The 23673-nt window shown below is 43.5% G+C and overlaps 1 pseudogene; it reads right to left on the reverse strand.

Moving 5' to 3' along the window:
* Window positions 1-9485: 9485 nt before the first annotated feature.
* LOC119779249 lies at window positions 9486-13074 on the reverse strand (annotated as a pseudogene).
* Between the last annotated feature and the right edge of the window lie 10599 nt (window positions 13075-23673).

Here is a 23673-nt window from a genome sequence, read left to right on the forward strand (position 1 = left end):
ATCCACTAGGGTGACCAGAAGTCCCCGATTTCCGGGGACTGTCCCCGTTTTGGACCACCTGTCCCCGGCTAAAGCTGTCCCCGGGTCCCAAGCTGGGCCGGGTACCACGTCACAATATTGAAAAAAAAGAAAAGATGAGTCTTCAGTGTCTCGCTGGCTTTGGGTTCTGAAAAACAGAGTGAATGATCACAGGATCAAGAACAACGAACCATTCTCTTTCGTTCCCAAAACTCCTCTGAGGGGAGGGAGCACCTGGAAACACGGGCTGTGACAGAAAGGTTCCGTTTCTCATCCTAGCGATCTACAGCGGATTTCTACTGATATTATTTGGCGAATAGCCATTACAGTACATTAAAATACTTTTAACATGCATTTTCATTTTCAAGTAAAATAAAAACTATTTCACTCTTTGTGAGGGTCTCACACACTCCCCGACAAACAGAAGTGGCTCCTGACACCTGACCTTATTAATAGAAAAACCCAAAGTCCAAACTTCTTGTAAACAGTGTATATGAAAAATAATAAAGTTCTTCTGAGGGAGGTTGTTATGTGCTTCGGGCACATTATGATTTTTGACTATTTCTTTTCTTTGTTTTCTTACAGACTTTAGTTGAAGGATCTTTTGTTAATATATTTTGGGATTCTTTTAGCGAGTTAATTACGTTGATTTGTGGTGCTGTCGTCCGCCTATAAATAGGCTGGCTTTCAGCACGTTGGCGCGTTCCTTTCCGACTTCGTTTGGACGCCGCTTTCCACCTGCTTCATTTGCTCCATCGTGCGCGGTGCGCACTTGTCTTGTCGCTGCGGCCTGCAGCGGACGTTCCAGCCTGCCATGCGGTATTTTTGTTAACCGTTTCTTACTTTTTCTTGAGGTTTTTGGCCTGGCGGGACCGGTAGTCCTGTTTTCGATTTTTCTTTTGCTTAGGTTATTTTTGGCCTTTAGTCCGGTACCAGTAGGGGCTTCGACGGCCCTGTATAGGGTTGGCCCCCTGCTGTACCATTTTATTCTGTTTGATCGGCCTGCCAGGTCCAACTTTCTGTTGTTACTTTGGGTTTCTTTTTTTTAACTTTTTGGGGCACGGGATTTGAGGGCCGTTAACTATTTTTCTCTTCGCAGAAAATCTGAAGAAGCCGAACCAAGAACGACTAAAACTGAGAGAATTTATTAATAAAATATCTTTTTTTGAACCCTCATTTTTTGTCTCGTGTCCTCAAATATGTTGTGTCCTTGGTGGGCGTAACATATTTTTGGGGGCTTGTTTAAACAAAGTGTGCCTTTTAGAGACAGGTCGTGTCCTACGGTTGGTTCTTGTTTGTTGGCGGTTGTGCTGGGTTTGTGTGTTTTTGCGCAGCTGACGCGCGTTGCGCTGATTAATTAGAGCATTCGGTTCTGGTGGTGCTGTAGCTTTGTTTGTGCAGAGGTGTTCCTTATTTAGTGTGGCTTGATTCCAGGGGTAGACATGGAGTTTGACCTGGATGAGTTTGTTCGAGGGCCCACGTTGGATACTTTGCGTAACTGCACAAAGGATCAGTTGCTGTTAATAGCCGAGCATTTCAAGGTTACCGTAGATAAACGTGTTAAGAGAGGAACAGTTGAAGCTGAGTTGTTAGAAGCACTGGTGCAGATAGGAATTTTTCCTGCTACAGTTTTACCGAAAAGTCCTGTTGGATCGCCATCGAAAGCTTCTTTGAAGGATGACCCGGTTCGTTTGAAGGAACTGGAAGTTGAATTGGGTCAGCTTGCTTTGAGAGAAAAGGAGCTTGCTTTGAGAGAAAAGGAGCTGCATCTTCTCCTCATTAATAGAGGAGAATAAGAATAATCCTAGATTTCTTTTTAATACAGTTGCCAAACTCACCCAGAGCCATAGCTCTGTTGAACCGTCCATTCCACCTGCTCTTAGCAGCAATGATTTTATGGGATTCTTTATAAATAAGATTGATCTTATTAAAAATAAGATCATAAGCACTCCTCTATCCGCGATTGTACCTGAGGTAGTCATGGAATCTGAACCGGGTTTAGACTGCTTTGATCCAGTTGAACTCTCTGAATTAGCAAAATTATTGTCTTCATCTAAGCCTTCAACTTGTATGTTAGATCCAGTTCCAACCAGGTTATTTAAGGAGGTATTCCCTTTGATCTCCTCCTCCATTTTAGATGTGATTAATCTATCTCTGTTACAGGGATATGTACCTAAAGCTTTTAAGATTGCTGTAATTAAACCTCTGCTTAAGAAACCGTCTCTTGACCCAGATGACTTGGTCAATTATAGACCTATATCCAATCTTCCTTTCTTATCCAAAATTCTTGAGAAAGTAGTTGCCAAACAAGTTTGCGATCACTTCCACCATAATGAACTTTTTGAAGAGTTTCAGTCTGGCTTTAGAGCTCATCATAGCACTGAAACAGCTCTGGTGAAAGTCACTAATGATATTCTCATGGCCTCAGATAATGGACTTGTATCTGTGCTCGTCCTGTTGGATCTTAGTGCTGCATTTGATACAGTTGACCATAATATTCTTTTAGAAAGACTTGAATATTTTGTTGGAATTAAAGGAACAGCACTAGACTGGTTTAAATCTTATCTATCTGATCGAATTCAGTTTGTTCATGTTAATGATAGATCTTCAACACGCTCAAAGGTTACCTGTGGAGTACCACAGGGATCAGTGCTAGGACCAATTCTCTTTACTTTATACATGCTCCCAATTGGTAGAATTATTAGACAGCATGGGATTAATTTCCACTGTTATGCTGATGATACCCAGCTATATCTGTCTATAAATCCAGATGAAGCTAACCCATTACATAGATTACAGGCATGTCTTGAAGACATAAAAACCTGGATGACTCTTAATTTTCTGCTTCTGAATGCAGACAAAACAGAAGTTATAGTCTTTGGACCAGAGTCTCTGAAAAAGAAACTGATTAGCCAGTCACTTCATTTGGATGGGATTAAACTGATTTCAGATAATAAAGTAAAAAATCTTGGTGTTATTTTTGATCAGGACCTGTCATTTAAATCCCATATCAAAGAGGTTTCTAGAATTTCCTTCTTTCATCTGAGGAACATTGCAAAAATTAGAAATATCCTGTCCAGGGGTGATGCTGAGAAACTAGTCCATGCATTTGTTACTTCAAGGCTGGACTATTGTAATTCTTTACTATCAGGAAGTCCACAAACTGTAGTTAAAAGCCTTCAGCTGATCCAAAATGCTGCAGCCAGAGTTCTAATGAAAATGAAAAAGAGAGATCATATCTCTCCTATCCTGGCTTCTCTTCATTGGCTTCCTGTTAAATCAAGAATAGAATTTAAAATCCTCCTTCTCACATATAAAGCCTTAAATGGCCAAGCTCCATCTTATATCAGAGATCTGATTGTTCCTTATGTTCCTAACAGAGCACTTCGCTCTCAATCTGCAGGTTTACTAGTGGTTCCTAGAATTTCTAAAAGTAGAATGGGAGGCAGATCTTTTAGTTATCAGGCTCCTCTCCTGTGGAACCAACTACCAGTTTTAGTCCGTGAGGCAGACACCCTGTCTACTTTTAAGGCTAGGCTTAAAACTTTCATTTTTGATAAAGCTTATAGTTAGGGTGGCTCAGGTTATCCTGAGCTATCTCTATAGTTATGCTGCTATAGGCTTAGACTTTTGGAGGACATAGGGACCCCCATTTCATCATTCTGCTTCATTCTCTCTCTGTTCTCCTATTCTGCAGAATCTGTTAGTTCAATCTCTAACCTTCTGCTCTCTCTGCTTTTCCTCAGAGTAGCTTTGCCTCGTCTGTTCCTGTTTGGCTGTGACGTCATCCTGGAAAAAAACATCAGCTGTGCTGCTTCTATCAACACCCTTGTTAATAGATGTTGGAGATCGGCCTGTTTTCCAGTGTGGTCCTGTTTCTCTGACCGTGACTGAGTGGATGTGCTCTCTTCGTCCTCTGGCATGGGAGCTGCCTTGGAGCTCGTCTGCCTGGCTGTGTGTTTCCTGGACGGGGCCGCCTTTTACAGCTGCTTTTTGTATCTCTGCTTCTGTCTCCTTGAACCCCAGTCGGCCTCGGCAGATGGTCGCTCACACTGAGCCTGGTTCTGCTGGAGGTTTCTTCCTGTTAAAAGGGAGTTTTTCCTCTCCACTGTCGCTACAAGCATGCTTAGTGTGGGGGATTGTATTTGAGTCAATGAGTCAATGCAATCAACTAGTTTTCCTTAGATAGAAAACTTTGTATCAATTTGACTGTATGATCTGGTTGAACTGTAAAGTGCCTTGAGATGACATGTGTTGTGAATTTGGCGCTATATAAATAAACTGAATTGAATTGAATTGAATCTTGAACAGCGACGATTGGAGATACAAGCCGAACTGCGTTTGAAGGAACTCGAGCTTGGTGCTGAGTCTTCACAACCCAAATCGACTGATTTTGACGTGAGTAGAAATGTTCGCCTGGTTCCTCCATTTAATGAGCGGGATGTTGATAAATACTTTACTTTATTTGAAAGAGTGGCACTCACACTTAAGTGGCCCGAAAATGTGTGGACTTTGTTGTTACAGTGTGCATTAAGTGGCAAAGCGCAGGAGGCATATGCGTCTCTTTCTGTGGCTGATAGCCTTGATTTTGAAAAAGTTAAAAGTGCTGTTTTGAGGGCATATGAACTAGTACCGGAAGCTTATCGTCAGAAATTTCGTAGGTTAAAAAAACGCTACAATCAAACTTATGTGGATTTTGTTAGAGATAAGGAAATTCTCTTTGATCGTTGGTGCGCTTCTAAGAAGGTTGCCGATTTTGCGCAGCTTAAGCAATTTATTTTGTTGGAAGACTTTAAAAATAATTTGCCTGAGAAAGTTACCACCTACTTGAATGAAAATAAAGTCTCAAATGTGTCAGAAGCTGCGGTGCTCGTTGATGAGTACATGTTAACGCACAAAAGTAATTTTGAGCGCTCACATCTCTTTAGTAAGTTTGACCACTCTGGAAATAATGGGAAGGAGTGTGCCAAAACTGCCCCGCTTGTTGAAACAGATGTATCTGCTGCACTCGGTGGCGTTGAAGGCAAATCAGATAACAGGTTGGAATTAAAAACTAATGGAACGTGTTTTTATTGTAAAAAGGGAGGACACGTTATAGCCAATTGCCCGGTTTTGCAGAAAAAGAACACTAAGCCCGTCGCTCTAATTAGAACTATGAAAGGCGATGATCATTCTCTTTCGTCACAGCCTTGTGAGTATGCTGATTTTAAGCCTTTCATTATGGATGGGTTTGTTTCTTTGTCTCTAACTGGTGAAAAGATCCCTGTAAAAATATTACGAGACACTGCTGCCTCTCAATCTTTTATTATGGAGGGAATCTTGCCGTTGAATAACGACACTGCGATTGGTTCTGATGTTCCAGTGCGTGGCTTTGGCATGCAAGAGATCTGCGTTCCTCTGCATAAAATCATGATCCAGTCTGAGCTGTGGTCTGGTGACGCTGTGGTTGGGGTGCGTCCTAGTTTTCCAATAGCGGGCGTCTCCATGATCATGGGCAACGACTTCGCTGGGGGTCGAGTATTGGTTACCCCAGATGTTACACCTGTTCCGGTGTTGAGCGACTGTCCAGATGCGCTCGCCCGTAAATTCCCAGATGTTTTCACGTCATGCGCAGTTACGCGTGCAGCACTTAAACGTCAACAAGAAGAGAGTAAGAATGAGTTTGACTTGAGTGGAAGTTTTTTGTTTAACGCTGAATCCGAACATGTTCCATTGAGGCAAACTGTGGAGGATGACATGTTGGATGTGAATACACTATCATGGTCTAGGAAGCAGTTGATCGAGCTCCAGAAAAATGATAAAAGTTTGGAGTCATTGTTCGGCGATGCATTAACTGATAAGCCTGACTCCATTTCTACTGGCTATTTTTTGGATGATGGTCTTCTGATGCGTAAATGGACCCCTTTGAATGTGTCTCCTGTTGAAGAGTGGAGTGTGGTGAAACAGATTGTTGTTCCATCTCCATATCGTTCAGAAATTTTGCGGTTGGCACATGATAATCCGTTAGCGGGTCACCTTGGCATCAAAAAGACCTATGATCGCATTTTGCGTCATTTCTTTTGGCCAGGATTGAAGAGCGATGTCGTGCGCTACTGTAATTCGTGTCACTTTTGTCAAGTATCTGGAAAGCCGAATCAGACGATTTCTCCTGCTCCTTTGTATCCCATCCCAGCCATCACTGAACCATTTGAGAGAGTATTGGTTGACTGTGTGGGTCCGTTGCCTCGAACCAAAGCGGGGAATAAGTTCTTAGTAACGGTGATGTGCACCTCTACTCGTTTTCCAGAGGTTTTTTCCGGTGCGTAAAATAACTACGCCCGTAGTGGTTAAAGCATTGACAAAGTTTTTTTCATTGTTTGGTTTACCTCGGGTTGTGCAGACTGACCAGGGGTCTAATTTCATGTCTAGAGTTTTTGCACAGGTTTTACGTCAATTGGACATAAAGCACTGTCATTCCAGCGCTTATCACCCAGAGAGTCAGGGCGCTCTCGAGCGTTTCCATCAAACTTTAAAAACGATGCTTCGCACCTACTGTTTGGAGTTTGAAAAAGACTGGGATGAAGGTGTACATTTACAAATGTTTGCCATTCGGGAGGTGGTTCAGGAGTCTCTGGGGTTTAGCCCGTCGGACTTGGTTTTTGCTCACACTGTTCGCGGCCCTTTAAGGCTGTTGAAAGAGAAATGGTTGTGTGACAAATCTGACCAGAATTTGTTAGACTATGTTAGTAATTTCCGGCTGAAGTTGAATCGTGCGTGTGAGATTGCTAAAGAGAATCTTAAAACTGCACAGGCTAAAATGAAGTCCTTGTTTGACAGAAGGGCTGTTTTGAGAGTTTTTCAGCCTGGGGAGAAAGTGTTAGCGTTACTTTCGGTTCCTGGTTCCAGCTTGCAAGCGCGCTATAGTGGGCCTTATACAATCACGAGAAAGGTTGGTGATCGTGACTATCTGATCTCTACTCCTGATCGGAGGCGCACTTCACGCTTATGTCATGTGAATATGCTGAAGCCGTACGTCGAACGTGCATCTGCTCTGCATAAATCTATCAGTTGTGTTTCCAGTGAACAAGATGACACAGATGTCGGGGCAGCTGCAGATGCACGGGAGGAGCTGTCCGGTGCTGAACCTGAAGGTGACATTTTCTCCCCGGCTGTTACTGAAGGGAGGGTTCCAAATTCAGCGGTTTTGGGGAACTTGCCTCTCTTGTTGTCCCACCTTGACTTTTCCAAACAGGCTGATGTAGTTCATTTGATCCAGTCTCATAGGTCTCTGTTTGCAGATATTCCCACTCAGACTCGTGTGCTCAGCCATGACATTGACGTTGGTGATTCCAAGCCAATTAAACAACACCCGTACAGAGTGAACCCAGACAAACGGCGCCGTTTGCAGACGCAGGTGGAGTACATGGTGGAACATGGACTTGCTGTTGCCAGCAGTAGTGCGTGGAGTTCACCATGCCTCCTGACTGTTAAAGCCAATGGGGAGGACCGTTTTTGTACGGACTTCAGGAAGGTAAATGGGGTGACTAGGCCGGATTGTTATCCACTCCCTCGTATGGAGGATTCTGTGGACCATGTGGGGGCTGCCCAGTTCGTTACGAAGCTGGATCTGCTAAAGGGGTACTGGCAGGTGCCCTTAACGCCGAGAGCCCAGGAAATTTCCGCTTTTGTCACACCCGATGATTTCCTTCAGTACACCGTGATGGCTTTTGGGATGCGTAACGCCCCAGCGACGTTTCAACGGCTAATGAATGTTGTTTTGTCGGGTTTATCATTCTGTGAGGCTTATTTGGATGACGTGGTGATTTGTTCTGCTACCTGGACTGAGCATGTTGACCATTTAAAAACTGTTTTTACGCATCTGAGTGAGGCTAATTTGACGGTTAATCTTTCTAAATGCCAATTCGGCCACGCGACGGTGACCTATCTTGGAAAAAGGGTGGGGGGAGGTCAAGTGCGCCCCGTTGAGGCTAAAGTAGAGGCTATTCTATCTGTCCCAGTACCCACCACTCCTACTGAGCTACGCCGCTATCTGGCGATGGTTGGCTACTACAGGGGGTTTTGTAAAAACTTTTCCTCTGTAGCTGCCCAGTTGACAGACCTACTTAGCCCTAAAGTGGCTTTTATTTGGTCTGATCGGTGTCAATCTGCTTTTGAGCAAACTAAGCGTTTGCTGGTTAATGCTCCTGTGTTGTCTGCCCCTCGTTTTGATGTACCATTTAAGTTGGCTGTGGACGCTTGTGATTCTGGTGTCGGAGCTGTCCTGCTCCAGGATGGTACTGATGGGGTGGAACATCCGGTTTCTTATTTTTCTAAGAAACTGGATAAGTATCAGAGATGGTATTCCACCATTGAGAAGGAGGCATTAGCGTTGATCCTTGCTTTAGAACATTTTGAGGTGTATGTTGCAGGTTCTAGCGGATCTGTGGTTGTTTTTACGGACCATAATCCGTTAGTTTTTCTGGCTCGCATGCGGAATAAAAACCGCCGCTTGATGAACTGGTCTTTGCGACTCCAATCCTTTAACATCTCTATACAGCATGTTCGTGGTAAAGACAACGTAGTGGCCGACGCACTCTCGCGTCTCTAGTCCCGTTTTTTTTTTTTCTCTGAATGGGTTGAGTTTTTTTTTACTTCAGACCCCATTCAGAGTCTTTGGGTGGGGGTGTTATGTGCTTCGGGCACATTATGATTTTTGACTATTTCTTTTCTTTGTTTTCTTACAGACTTTAGTTGAAGGATCTTTTGTTAATATATTTTGGGATTCTTTTAGCGAGTTAATTACGTTGATTTGTGGTGCTGTCGTCCGCCTATAAATAGGCTGGCTTTCAGCACGTTGGCGCGTTCCTTTCCGACTTCGTTTGGACGCCGCTTTCCACCTGCTTCATTTGCTCCATCGTGCGCGGTGCGCACTTGTCTTGTCGCTGCGGCCTGCAGCGGACGTTCCAGCCTGCCATGCGGTATTTTTGTTAACTGTTTCTTACTTTTTCTTGAGGTTTTTGGCCTGGCGGGACCGGTAGTCCTGTTTTCGATTTTTCTTTTGCTTAGGTTATTTTTGGCCTTTAGTCCGGTACCAGTAGGGGCTTCGACGGCCCTGTATAGGGTTGGCCCCCTGCTGTACCGTTTTATTCTGTTTGATCGGCCTGCCAGGTCCAACTTTCTTTTGTTACTTTGGGTTTCTTTTTTTTTACTTTTTGGGGCACGGGATTTGAGGGCCGTTAACTATTTTTCTCTTCGCAGAAAATCTGAAGAAGCCGAACCAAGAACGACTAAAACTGAGAGAATTTATTAATAAAATATCTTTTTTTGAACCCTCATTTTTTGTCTCGTGTCCTCAAATATGTTGTGTCCTTGGTGGGCGTAACAGAGGTACCGAATGTCTCTACTGTGTGTAGTCCATGGCACTTCTGGAGTGTATATGAGTATGCGTGCGTGCCTGGGAAGTATGCGTATCTTCTGTGTGTCTCAGTTCAGAAACAATGAATGGGTGCAAATGGGTAGTGAGTGATGGAGGGGGCCATAGGGGGTTGAAAGGGAAGGGGGTAGGGGTAGTACAACTGGGGCCACTGTATCGGCTGGATTCTAACTGTATTCACAGTGGGACGGGGCTGGTAGGCTGGTTGGCCCAGGGAGGGGTAGGTAAACACATAGCCAGGCCGTCTCACCCTGGTAGATTGTCTCAGAGGGGGCTGTCGGTCAGGTTGAGGCCCTGGGATGTCTTCCTCCAAGTTGACTGCTTCGAGTGGGACTATTGCTGGGTCGTCATGCGGCTGAGGCTGTCCCACGACCTGTTCAGCCTCACTGAATACCTCCTGATCCTCTTCTGTAACACTTTCTCTCTCCCGTCCAGGTTCAGCAAGGACTCTCTTATCCTGGTAGTTTCCATTCTGTTCCTCCTTTCTCTGTGGCCCTTGAGTCACACTTTGATCTGGTACGTGGTGGCTGGTCTGGGAGTTCTCTGCAGGTATCCGCAGCCAGTAACGATAGACTCCATCCTCTTCCTCAGAGTCACTTATGTTTGGACTCCATGTCTGTTCTGAACGTCTCTTAGCTCTCTGCAAGGTTTTGTTTTCAATGACCCAGTCAAGGAGGCAGTGAGTGCTCTTGCGAGTTCTGGAAAAGAGAATTCCCCTAGACTGGACATCTGGGCCGAACTGGCTTACCAGAGTGCTCTCAAGTTTTGCCATTTTCGGGTCCTCAAAGTGAGGATCTGTGGCAAACTTTTTTAACTCCACCTCATTCTCTTGAAAATGCCCCACCAGGAAGAAGTCGGTTCCATCAATAGCCGTGGTGTACTTTGTGTTGTAGAAATTCTCCAGAGAGCGATATGCATCCATCATTCTCAGAGTATCATTGATGAGCAGGGCATCATTATACTGCCTGAGATGGAGTGCACATTGTGCCAAGAGTCTGTTGTTCTCTCTGACTCCTCGTTGCTCCAGAACCACCACATCCGCCTCATATTCTTGTGTCCCGCATTCTCTGAGCCTCACATCAGAGGGAAGATTCATGAATTCGTGGATTATCTGCATCATCCACTTAATATGATCTCCAAGTGGGTCTGCCACTCTTTTCTCCACAATGTCAAAGGTCTTTTTTGGCCGTGGTACCCTCTCCTTTAGCTCAGGGATATGGTTTTTAGTCGAGACAATAACTGAGTCTAAGTTAGCACAGATCTCCAGGACATGTTTTACAGCATCCCCCAGCACCTTTTTACCTCCTGTTCCAGGTGATGCTGTGAGACCCAGGATCTGTGGTAATGGCCGCTGTCCTTTCAGCTTTTTCTCCACATAGTCTCATTATTTTGTTGTAGACTGACTCCTTGTGGGTATGATGACACTCATCGATTATCAGTAGAGTGTGTTGTGCAAAAATAATGTCCTGCAGATAATGAATAGATGGTTAACTAGAACTGGAGTTATAGTTAATTATTATCCTATTCAACATCGAAGGCAAAATCAATTTAGTGTTCTTAGGTAGATAACTATAGCCCTGAGTTATCTACTTACCGGTTGTTGATCCACAACTGGAGGGTTCCAGGACCGGCTGTTAAAATCCAGGTATCCACCAGTCTAGTGGCCCCGGTTAAGTTATCAGCAAAGCTATTAAATTATCAATAAAGAACCTTCTATCTCTGTTTATTCGCACTATTACCAAAAGGGGGTGGGTTTGCGCTGAGTGATAAACCCTCCGTTATATGAACGACCAAAACCACTACAGATTAACCAATGATGTCTTTATTCTAATAATTCAGGATTACAGAAATCTAACATCTATGCAAACACTACACACTACCAGAAAAATAAACACGAGGTAGATTAAATGACTAGTTCAAAAGAAAAAATAAAAGAAAAATCGAAAATAAAGAATTAAACGAGATAGAAACAACGAAATAACTATTACTGGCGTCTGAAATTGTCCAAAATATGCCAGATATTAATACATTCATTAATGTCTGCTAGCAGCAGGTATAGTGCAATTGATCAGTGTAAACTAATACATCCAACTTAAAATCAGCAAATGACTAAATGCATTAACAAGCAGCAGGTGTAATGATAGCAGTGCAATCGATCATGAACATTAATACATCCAGCTTAGTATTGGTAAATTATTGAACATGTATTAACAATAGCAGCGTTCAGCAAAAACCCCTTTTTGCCTGGCAATGTAGTGATGTGTGAATGGTTGTGGCTAAATGGGGACCACCCCCCTTTGTTCTCCACGCGGTGAGGGGAACAAAGAGAAATGGGGGGGGGGGGGGGGGACCTGTGATCAAGATGGCGGCGACCACGGGACCCCACGTGGCTGAATGTGATAACTTTATCTCTATCTCAAAGCAGAAACAACGAAGAGGACAGGAAAAGCCAAGAAAGAAAGAAAAAGCACACACTTATTTTAACAAAATAAACAAACCCTTAATCAGCACAGATAAAAAAAAGAACATCAGCATTAATTCAAAACCCTAAACTGCCTTTCTCTCGCCTGAGCACAGCAATTCTGATGCATCAAAAGGAAAGTAAATTGATTTTACTGTGAGATGCGTCGTCCGAGGGAGGTTGGCGTTTCCACGGCAACCGCAGCTTGGTTTCTGTCGGGCAGAGGTTCTCTGCCACCGGTCCGCCCCTCGGGAAGGTTCAGTCAGCTCGGGCCGCAGCAGAGGGGTTGATCTGCTCACGAGTTGGAAAGGAGGGATTTCAGGAGGTGATCTTAGGAGGTGATCGGCAAAAGAGCGTCCTCTCAGCCGATTCGTCCAAGGAAGGGGAGAACGAAACTCCGCGGTCAGCTTCAAAGGCTTTCTATCTCCCAGTCAGCGCGGTTGCTATGCACGATGGAACACTGCGATCCGTGACTTTCGATGCAGGAAAACGAAAGCTACTTCCAGTCAGCTTTCTTCTGATATTTCACGTGAAATGGGCCTCTCCTGACGGGCTGCAAACCCATGGAAAAAGAGAGAGATTCTTTTCGCGCTGCGCTTTTTAACCCATGAATGACGTACGGGCACTTCCTGTCTGCGCATCGGCTGATTGGTCCGTGCTGTGAGTAACGTGGGGGTAGTTCCATTGTGGACAAGAACAAAGGGGGTAGTTCAGGTGGCAACGGAGATGGTTCAGCCCACTGATTTAGTTCCATGTTGGTAATATATCTCAACAAGTGATATCTGAGAGCTCTGTGTGTTTTGCTTCCTCCTTGTTGATCAGAGCGTTATACAGGATCTGTGCTGTGCAGATGACCACATCATTGGCCTGCACCACTATCCCGAAGAAATCCTTCTCGTCACTCTCACCGCTGACCTTCATCAGTTTAAAATCTTCACCCAGAAAAGGCCTAAACTCTTTGGTGTAGTGTTGGTCTACAAGGTGAACCTTGTTCACCAGCACCATGACTTTGCCATTTGGTGTGGTATCCAGATGCCTTCTGGCCACATAGACAGCGGCTCGGGTCTTCCCACCTCCTGTTCGGAGCCAAATTATGACATTTTCTCCCCTCAGTGCCTTTTCCACCACTTCCTTCTGGTAGTCACGTAGTTGAAAATCTGCCATCCTTTGCTTAGTCGTGGGAATCCACTAGGGTGACCAGAAGTCCCCGATTTCCGGGGACTGTCCCCGTTTTGGACCACCTGTCCCCGGCTAAAGCTGTCCCCGGGTCCCAAGCTGGGCCGGGTACCACGTCACAATATTGAAAAAAAAGAAAAGATGAGTCTTCAGTGTCTCGCTGGCTTTGGGTTCTGAAAAACAGAGTGAATGATCACAGGATCAAGAACAACGAACCATTCTCTTTCGTTCCCAAAACTCCTCTGATTTATTCACAATTATATAACAAAACAATCAATCAAACAACCAATAAAATATTCCCAAAATCTGCAATAGTGTCTCTTTCAGTGTCTTCTTCCAGGTACAATGTGCATACGAACGTGTATACAGTTCTTATTCCCTTTTTTTCAGGTAGTGTATGTTTCAGGTAAGTAGGTTAGTGTGTGTTACTGTCAGGTAAGTATGATATGTGTGAATGTAAGTGAATGTGCAGTGTCCATTAAACAGGTAAGTATGTAATGTTGTTTGTTCTGTTCCCATAGAACACAAACATACAGTATAACCATAAAGCTATTGTTATATTCAACATAACCATATAACTCTGTCAAAATACACTAGTTTCTCTCACACTCAGTATCACGCTTTGACTTCAGTAAACACCTAAACCCCTCATCATTTCACATTGAAATATATCCACGGGCACTCTCTGTACAGGTACTAGTCCCATATAGCTGCTATTAAATAGAACAAATAATACTGTTAGCCAGTGCAGTTTTTATAGTGCTGCTAATCACAGCTATAGTGCAATATGAATTCACTTTCATTTTCTTTAGCTTAAAGCTGTTCAGAATACTCAATATGTCTTTTCAAAACTTATTGACATCATTGCAAATGGGAAATAAAAATGGAAAATAACAAATATGTTCAAACCATTCCAACAACAATAAGTACACTAAAGGCTCACTTATCTTCATAAACCATACAGTGTACAGTAAACCCTTAAACACAAATATTTGGAAATGTAAAGAGAAGAAATATTAAAGTATTGTAATAAATGTAAAGATAACAAAACCCTTCACCTAATAAATTACAGTTGTCAAGTAATCAGGTAACCAACAGTAGTATTATCGTGGATGAATATAAACAACCACCTTCAGTGTCACAAGGCTGCCCGTTGCCACGGTAACAACTGCAGCACAACCCGCGAAAATCGCGGACTTTTTATAGTGTCTAAAACTAAAACAGCTATAGTGCAATATGAATTCACTTTCATTTTCTTTAGCTTAAAGCTGTTCAGAATACTCAATTTGTCTTTTCCAATCTGATCTCCTCACACGAAAGTAATTCTCGGACTCTGTTTTTGGTGTTTAACAATATTTTCAAATCCCCAGCTTCTCTTCCTCCCCACCTATGCTCAACTGACGCCTGCAATTCGATTATGCAGTTTTTCAATGATAAAATCAAAATAATTCACCAGTGCCTGCCTCCTATCCTGTCACCCCCTTCCCCTATAACCCCTTCACCCTGCCAGCCTTTTTGCAGCTTTTATCTCCCTACCCTCTCCGATATTTCTGATTTTATCAACAAATCTAAATCTTCCGCCTGCCCACTTGATCCCATCCCGTCTGCCCTGGTTAAATCCTGCCTTCACGCTCTCCTCCCCTTCATAACTGCCATCATCCACTCCTCTCTTGGTTCTGGAATTGTTCCATCTCTTTTCAAAACTGCTATTATCACTCCTATTGTGAAGAAACCTGGACTAGATCCCAACAATTACAATAATCTCAGGCAAATTTCAAATTTACCTTTTATTTCAAAAATATTGGAAAAAACAGTCGCTTCTCAACTTCATTCTCACTTAACTCACAACAACCTTTATGAACAGTTCCAGTCTGGCTTCCGTCATAGCACTGAAACCGCCCTCTTAAAAATAATCAATGATCTTTTAATAGCAGCTGACTCTGGTCTAATTTCCATCCTCATTCTTCTTGATCTAAGTGCAGCCTTCGACACAGTTTCACACTCTACCCTACTCCATCGACTTTATACAATTGGCATCACTCACACTCCCCTAGCCTGGTTTCAATCCTATCTTTCTGGCCGCACTCAGTTTGTTCAGATTAAGTCATATCGTTCCAACTCCTCTCCAGTTACCACCGGTGTTCCCCAAGGCTCTGTTCTAGGACCCCTACTTTTTATCATCTACATTCTCCCCCTTGGCAATATCTTTAGGAAATTCAACATCAATTTTCACTGTTATGCGGATGACACTCAGCTCTATCTTTCTTGTAAACCAAACTCTTCACTCCCACCTCCTTCATTAATCTCCTGCTTAACCGAAATAAAATCCTGGTTCACCTCCAACTTTCTTAAACTGAATAATGACAAGACCGAAATCCTCTTAGTGGGAACAAAATCTACTTTATCCAAAGCTGACAGTTTCTCCCTTTCATTTGACAACTCCATAATTTCCCCCTCACCTCAGGTCAAGAGTCTTGGTGTCATCCTTGATAGTACCTTGTCCTTCTCCTCTCACATTAACAACCTTACCCGTTCCGCTTACTTTCACTTACGCAATATCAATCGCCTTCGCCCCTCTCTCTCCACTAGCTCCACCTGCACTCTTGTTCATAGTCTGGTCACTTCCCGCATTGATTACTGTAATTCTCTTCTTTTCGGTCTTCCTCAAAAATCCATTCACAGGCTTCAGTCACTACAAAACTCAGCAGCTCGCATCATTTCTAGAACCCCTTCTTTTCATCACATCACCCTAGTCCTGCAGCAGCTCAACTGGCTACCTGTGAAGTATAGAATTCAGTTCAAAATCCTCCTACTTACTTTTAAAGTTATTCACAATCTCTCCCCTCCATACCTTTCTGATTTACTTCAAATTTCTACTCCCTCCCGCATTCTTAGATCTTCTTCTACCACTCACTTAGTTGTTCCTTCAGCCCGTCTTAAAACCATTGGGAGCAGAGCTTTTTCACGTTCTGCGCCCACACTCTGGAATTCTCTCCCCTCTGACATCTGCAAAACCGAGTCTTTACCCGTATTCAAATCCAAACTCAAAACCCACATGTTCAAGATTGCCTTTTCATTATGATTTTATATTACTTTCCTCTGTGTAATTTGTGTTGTTTCTTTTAATTATGACGATTGCTTTTACCATTTATTGTTTTTACATGTACAGTGACCTTGAGTGTTTTGAAAGGCGCTTGAAATAAAATGTATTATTATTATTATTTTCAAAACTTATTGACATCATTGCAAATCGGAAATAAAAATGGAAAATAACAAATATGTTCAAACCATTCCAACAACAATAAGTACACTAAAGGCTCACTTATCTTCATAAACCATACAGTGTACAGTAAACCCTTAAACACAAATATTTGGAAATGTATAGAGAAGAAATATTAAAGTATTGTAATAAATGTAAAGATAACAAAACCCTTCACCTAATAAATTACAGTTGTCAAGTAATCAGGTAACCAACAGTAGTATTATCGTGGATGAATATAAACAACCACCTTCAGTGTCACAAGGCTGCCCGTTGCCACGGTAACAACTGCGACACAACCCGCGAAAATCGCGGACTTTTTATAGTGTCTAAAACTCGATCTAAAGCACTCAAAAATGTCATAAACGGTCTCCCAGTAACTTCACATAAACTATTGAATCTTAAGGGATAAGTTGAGGTTGTTTTCACGTTGTACTAACCTGAAAAACAGAGTGAATGATCACAGGATCAAGAACAACGAACCATTCTCTTTCGTTCCCAAAACTCCTCTGAGGGGAGGGAGCACCTGGAAACACGGGCTATGACAGAAAGGTTCTGTTTCTCATCCTAGCGATCTACAGCGGATTTCTACTGATATTATTTGGCTGAATAACCATTACAGTACATTAAAATACTTTTAACATGCATTTTCATTTTCAAGTAAAATAAAAACTATTTCACTCTTTGTGAGGGTCTCACAATAGACAATGGTATAATAACCAGCTTAATGTTAACGTTAATTTTTAACTCCTCATATATCTATTTTACTTAGTTTTGAATCAAGACATCACTGCATTTTAACCTCATAAACCTTCAGTGCTTAATATAAACAAAACTCATTTTAAACAGTCACCTTTTTCCCTTCATGAACTCATTTAACAAAACTAATGGTTGGGACCTTACAGCCGGCAAAAAAAACAATAGACATGGACGTTGTGAGTTTCTTTAACATCACCGAGGCTGTTGGGAGCTGGAGTAGTACCATCTTTCTCCAGCAGAGTCCGCCGTGGATCCTCCTGAGCAGAGCCTCCTGCACAGCTGCTCCTCATTACCATCATCAGAGGATCCACTATATAAGCCGTCTTCAGACCTTGCCTCAACGCCGCAGCGTTGTTCCAGTTGGTCAGCGTTAAAGCCTAGATCTTTGTTGTATCTCTATGACTTTGAATCCAGGTTGGATTCTAACTAGGGCTGCAACAACGAATCGATAAAATCGATAAAAATCGACTTTTAAAAGCGTTGGCAACGAATTTAATCATCGATTAGTTGTGTCGCGCGATTAATGCGTCATCCGCCGCCGCCGTCATCCCGGGGAAGAAAAAAAAATATGGCGGAGCGAGTCAGCGCCGCAGTTGCAGTGTTGCCAACTCAGCGACTTTTCAGACCCCTCCAGCGACTATTTTTTTTAAAAAGCGACTAGCGACAAATCTGGCGACTTTTTACGGTGTCACTGGCGGCTTTTGGAGACTCTTACGTGAAAGCATGTATCGTTCCTACTCTTGTCCTCCAGCGGCAGCTGCTGCCGTGGGGCGCCTCCCCCATCCCAACGCCTTTCTCCCTCTCCCACAAGAATCCCTCTCAGCGCTGCAGTCCGAGCCGCAGGATTTTAGTGAGGAGTTTAACCTCAGCGTCCAGACTGCAAATGAAGCGCGCATGCCCCGGGATTGACGGCGCAAATTGATCACAATAATTAAAATAGCCTGCGCTTTGTAAAGTGAAAAAAGTCGTAACACGCGACTTTTGTAAAAACAAATAAACATGGCACGGAAGCACCACTGTTATGACGCAGCACCTGAAAAGAAAACATGTTAGAGCCTTCAATGGCAGTGAAGATAGCTGATCAGCAGGATGAGTAACCATGTTTGTTTCATTTTAAAGTGGGGAAACGTAAGTTAGTTTCTCAGGTAGCTCATCTGATGCTTTCCTTACCGTGTTAGTAGGTTACAGACAGTGATAAGGTTGGCTACTTATTTTACTTTTAATTTCATTTGAATTAGCTTAAGCAGCGTTTATATTTTCTTTATAAATAAATTAATTTGCAAATTATGAGGGCAAGGCTTTTAAAGTTTAAATCTTCTGGCAAAGATAAAGTAAAGAAGATCCTGCAATTTATGGAAGTAAAGCAGAATAAAATCCAGCAAGATCAGTAATATGTCAATTAAGTATATGCCACATTCCCATGTAAATATCTGTCTTTGGAGGATGTGTTTTTTAGCACCCCTAGTTCTCTCATTTTTATTCCAAATACAGTTTATAATTTGAATCACAGGGCTATTTTTATCTCTATGGTTCAGTATTTTCTCAAGTAGCAACTTTAACTGCTATACTTTCCTGTCTTAAAAGGCAGAACTCTTCTAGTCTAAAAAAACCTCATTTGTTGAAATGGGGGGGCCTATTGTTTGAACCCCTTAGGGGCTTTAAAAAACAAAAATGCCTGTCTCTTTTTGCGCTTTATGAAACAAAGTACCCTATATTTTGTGGATGTACAGCTACATTTCTCATGTAAGTTTGCGTAGTTTTAAAACAAACATTTATTTTTCATATTGCACCAGTACAGTTAATGAGAAACCTGTACTTGTGTGCTTGTTTGTTCTGTCTAAAATGTTTATTTTGGAATAAAGAGGTTAATATAAAAAAAATATTTTGTGTCCGATTCATCGATTAATCGAAAAAATAATCGGCCGATTCATCGATTTTCAAAATAATCGTTAGTTGCAGCCCTAATTCTAACCTCTGTCTCTGTGTTTCCAGAAAACCTGTGCCTCCTCTGTGAAAGCTCAGGAAGAGCTAACCTGCCGAACCGACCCTCAGAGCCAAACCCTACAGATCCTCAGAGAACCTCCAAGCAGCTCTGGACTAGAGCTGGGAAACCAAGGCCAAGGTCTGAACGCGAGACGCTGAAGCAGCAAACGGACTCTGCTCACAAGCTCTTCTCCAGAACCAACGGTGACTCTCCCAAAGAGAACCTCAAGAACCCTCAAGACTCCGGTGAAACCAGAACCCAGGCCCGAACCAGATCCTGTACATTCTGTGTGTTTGTGCAGAATAAACTCTGTTTAACCATACTCCTGCTCCCGCCTCAGTGGTGTTCTGCATAATTGGGAACCTCCTTGAGAACCAATCATGACAGAACGCTGCGGCCAGCAAGATTTCCCAGCGGAACCCCTCTGGAGGCTTCTGAAGGATCTCCCGACCCGGGTTCAGAACCTTGAGGACCTCCTCCGTGGGAGCCTCGATGAATTGGCTAGGAGAATTGAGTGCGCCATCCGTGATATTCAGGACCGGCTTGTGGACTTAATCATGGGTGAGCTCAACACTCGACTTAATAGGTCTCCGCAGGAGCTTTCCAGACAATCAGCTCCCAGAGCGGAGCCCGTTCAACTTCCGTTTCCGGAACCGGAGCCTGTCACGTCACTTCCGGAATTTCGCCCGTCTCTCCCAGAGAAATTTTCAGGTATCCCTAGTAAGTGTAAGGGGTTTTTGTTTCAATGCCGACTTATTTTCCAGAACTCTCCAGGCAGCTTTTCCACAGATTACAGGAAGATAAACTTCATCCTTTCTCAGCTAACAGGTAGAGCCTTGGAGTGGGCTCAGGCTAGATTTCCCACTGACGACAGTCTTAATGGCTATTATTCAGACTTCATCTCCGAATTTACTCAGGTTTTCCACCAAGATTCTGACCAAACAATTGACTCTCGAGCTCTGTTAAATCTTAAACAGGGGAACTCCTCTGTAGCGGATTTTTCCATAGACTTCCGGGTTAAAGCTGCAGCCTCAGGCTGGAATGAATGTGCACTTAAGAGTGCATTTTTCAACGCTTTAAACGAGAACTTAAAAGATGAACTCGCCACACTCGAGACACCTGAGACCCTTGAGGAACTTATTAGGCTGACAATTAGTTTGGATAACCGTCTTCGAACCAGATCTAAGTCTAAGATTAGGAGCCATGTTTTACCCGTTTCTGTTTCTACAGCTAAGAGAAGGGACACCCCTTCCTTTGTTTCTCCCGAAGAGGCATTCAGCACAGAGAGCCGTGCTCAGCCTGAATTTATACCTGTGTCAAAGGCTCACTTTGCTCCTCCAGCTTGTGAACCTGCTGAGGGGGAGCCTATGCAGATTGGTCACACCAGGCTCACACCCGATGAGAGGAAGAGAAGGTTTAAAGAGAAACTTTGCTTTTATTGTGGAATACCTGGGCATTTTGTTTTTTCCTGTCCAGCAAAGAATAGGATTTGGAGCTCGTCTGCGATTATGGGGAGTCTGGTGAAGCATCAACTAAATAGAAAATCCTCTCATCTACTTTTACCTGCTACCCTGTTCTGTTCTGATCAGACTCTCACTCTGTCAGCCTTCATAGACTCTGGTTGTGAGAGAAACCTTATTGACTCAAGTCTAGTTCAACAGCTAAACATTAAGACCACCCCTCTGAGGAAGCCACTTAAAGTCTCAGCCATTGATGGAAGGAGTCTACACCAAGTTACCCACGAAACTCAGCCTCTTCAGCTTCAAGTTTCAGGTAGTCATCGAGAGACCTTAACCTTTCTTGTTTTCCCGTCAGCCTGTTCTCCCTTGGTTCTGGGATATGAGTGGTTGGAGCGACATAACCCTCATATTAATTGGACTCATAGACACGTAGAATCGTGGTCTCCCTCCTGCCATGCCTCCAGTCAGTCAACCAGTCCCCGTTCCGCCGAACCTTCTGGAGTCCCTCTACGGCCGATCCGAGCATCCAGGGGCCCTCGGTGGGCGCCTCAGGACACCTCGGAGGTTGCTCCGGAGTCGTCGTGGGCGGCTCTCTCCATGTTGCAGCCAGAGCTGCAGTCGGCAGTCCTCTCTGAATCAGCTCCGGTGCCGCAGTGGGCGGCCCCGCCCTGCACCTATTTCTGAGCTGCTACCGGGTGTCTCCCAGTAAGATTTCAGAGACATTCTTTGTTGACGTCCACCTTTTGTGGATTGTTTTTTGTTCTGGGACTCAGTTTGTTTTTTCCTTTTTATTTTCCTCCGTCCACCCTGGGTGGGTTGGTTCTTGTTTTGGACTTGGCTTCTTGCCTACCTAGTTTGGTGCCCCCTGCGCCCACCCTTGGTGGGATGTTTTTTGTTGTTTCCTTGTTTCCCTAGGTCTTGTCTGAAGCGTCTGGAATCCGCCCTTGAGGGGGGGGTACTTTTGGGAGCTGGAGTAGTACCATCTTTCTCCAGCAGAGTCCGCCGTGGATCCTCCTGAGCAGAGCCTCCTGCACAGCTGCTGCTCATTACCATCATCAGAGGATCCACTATATAAGCTGTCTTCAGACCTTGCCTCAACGCCGCAGCGTTGTTCCAGTTGGTCAGCGTTAAAGCCTAGATCTTTGTTGTATCTCTATGACTTTGAATCCAGGTTGGATTCTAACCTCTGTCTCTGTGTTTCCAGAAAACCCGTGCCTCCTCTGTGAAAGCTCAGGAAGAGCTAACCTGCCGAACCGACCCTCAGAGCCAAACCCTACAGATCCTCAGAGAACCTCCAAGCAGCTCTGGACTAGAGCTGGGAAACCAAGGCCAAGGTCTGAACGCGAGACGCTGAAGCAGCAAACGGACTCTGCTCACAAGCTCTTCTCCAGAACCAACGGTGACTCTCCCAAAGAGAACCTCAAGAACCCTCAAGACTCCGGTGAAACCAGAACCCAGGCCCGAACCAGATCCTGTACATTTTGTGTGTTTGTGCAGAATAAACTCTGTTTAACCATACTCCTGCTCCCGCCTCAGTGGTGTTCTGCATAATTGGGAACCTCCTTGAGAACCAATCATGACAGAGGCGCACATTCACGTAGGGGAGGCGCGCTCATTACCCCAAGATGGTCTCTACCAGCGGGCAGGTCGCGCGCGCGACCGCTGTACCGTCCAACGGCCAGACCCATCCTCGACACTCTAAACCCACTTCAAACCAAATCACACAAACTCCCCGTCTAAAACCACAACATAGACTGGTCAACCAGCATCCCTGACACATTTCAGCATGGGTCATCCCTAACTTCAAATCATATATGTACATTTACCCACCTGACAAACAGGAGAGAGATGAGGAGACGGCTTGTCAGTTTAGAATATCAAGCAGTAATGCAGGAAACCGCGATGCGAGACACTATAAGGGGAACCTGCCCTCGCCCCCCCCTGCTGGCAGGGAGTAAACATTGCAACACACACATCGAATGTGAAATCAAATCACCATGTAAAGAAATGCAAACCAAAATAAAACATAACAGTTTGTATTCAAAATAAAATACAATTTTCTCTTTCTTTTTCAAAAACATAAAATGTGACACTTTTGTGGTTGTCACATCTACACAAAATAACTACTGTAAAAGAGACACAGTAAAAAGAAATTGGTATTCAGTTGGGCTTGGAAGGTGTGATTGAATGGTGTGCACAGGTTGTAACCTCATTTACCAGAAAGAGTTTACTTAGCCCGATGGTCAGCACAAAGAAGTCTGACCAAATGGGTTGAATTATACATATATCGAATTATATCGTTTTTACAGAAATACACTTTTAGCTCATGAAAATCAGCTTTGAACAAGATTAGAGATATGCATTCAACTAAGTGGGGAGGTTGCATAATACCAACTTTAGTTTAAGATTCAATAACATCCACTCAGTAGGGCTGAAACAGCAGTCATATTAGTGTATAGTACTATTGGCAGTGTTTCTTGATTCACTGACTACAGCAGTCAATGCAAGCTGCTCATCACTTAGTAATGAGTTTCAATTATCTCTGTAGTGTACTGTAAATACACTTTAAATTTAGAAAAGCTCTAAAATGCATAAAAAAATTACACATAGGCTATCATAGCTCTCAAAAAGTATTAAAAAAATAAGCTGCGTACATATAAGGCACTTGAAAATAACACTGATAACATTCACAGTGCAACATGAGGTTAGCAGCACGAGGGAAAGAAAAAAACATTCTAATATAACAATCTAGCACAGAAAAACACTTTTAACAACTTTACACGACGGATTTAACTTTAACCATTAAGTATGATTTAGTACGAAGTGAATTTGAACCATTGCTGACGAAACTAGCCTTGAAAAATCCATTTTCTTTACTAAAAAAACTGTCGAAGATTAGCATGCTAGCATGTCGCCGATTAGCATTAGCGGTTAGCATGCTAATCCTCCCACATACACAACAACGGCACTCACCAAGCTGCGCAACGTGTGCCTCATAAGGGTGTTTCAGCTCGTGTGGTTCACAGCCTTCGGACTCATCTTAAAATTTAATAGGCGAATTGTCATTAGCATGAAATATTTCAATGTTTAGCTTGTTTGGTTTTGCTTACCAAAATCCAAGTGTTTTCAACAAAAAGGCTGCTA

Source organism: Cyprinodon tularosa, unplaced genomic scaffold, assembly GCF_016077235.1.
Source record: "Cyprinodon tularosa strain WSP-4 unplaced genomic scaffold, ASM1607723v1 ctg1444, whole genome shotgun sequence".
In the NCBI taxonomy this organism is placed as follows: Eukaryota; Metazoa; Chordata; class Actinopteri; order Cyprinodontiformes; family Cyprinodontidae; genus Cyprinodon; species Cyprinodon tularosa.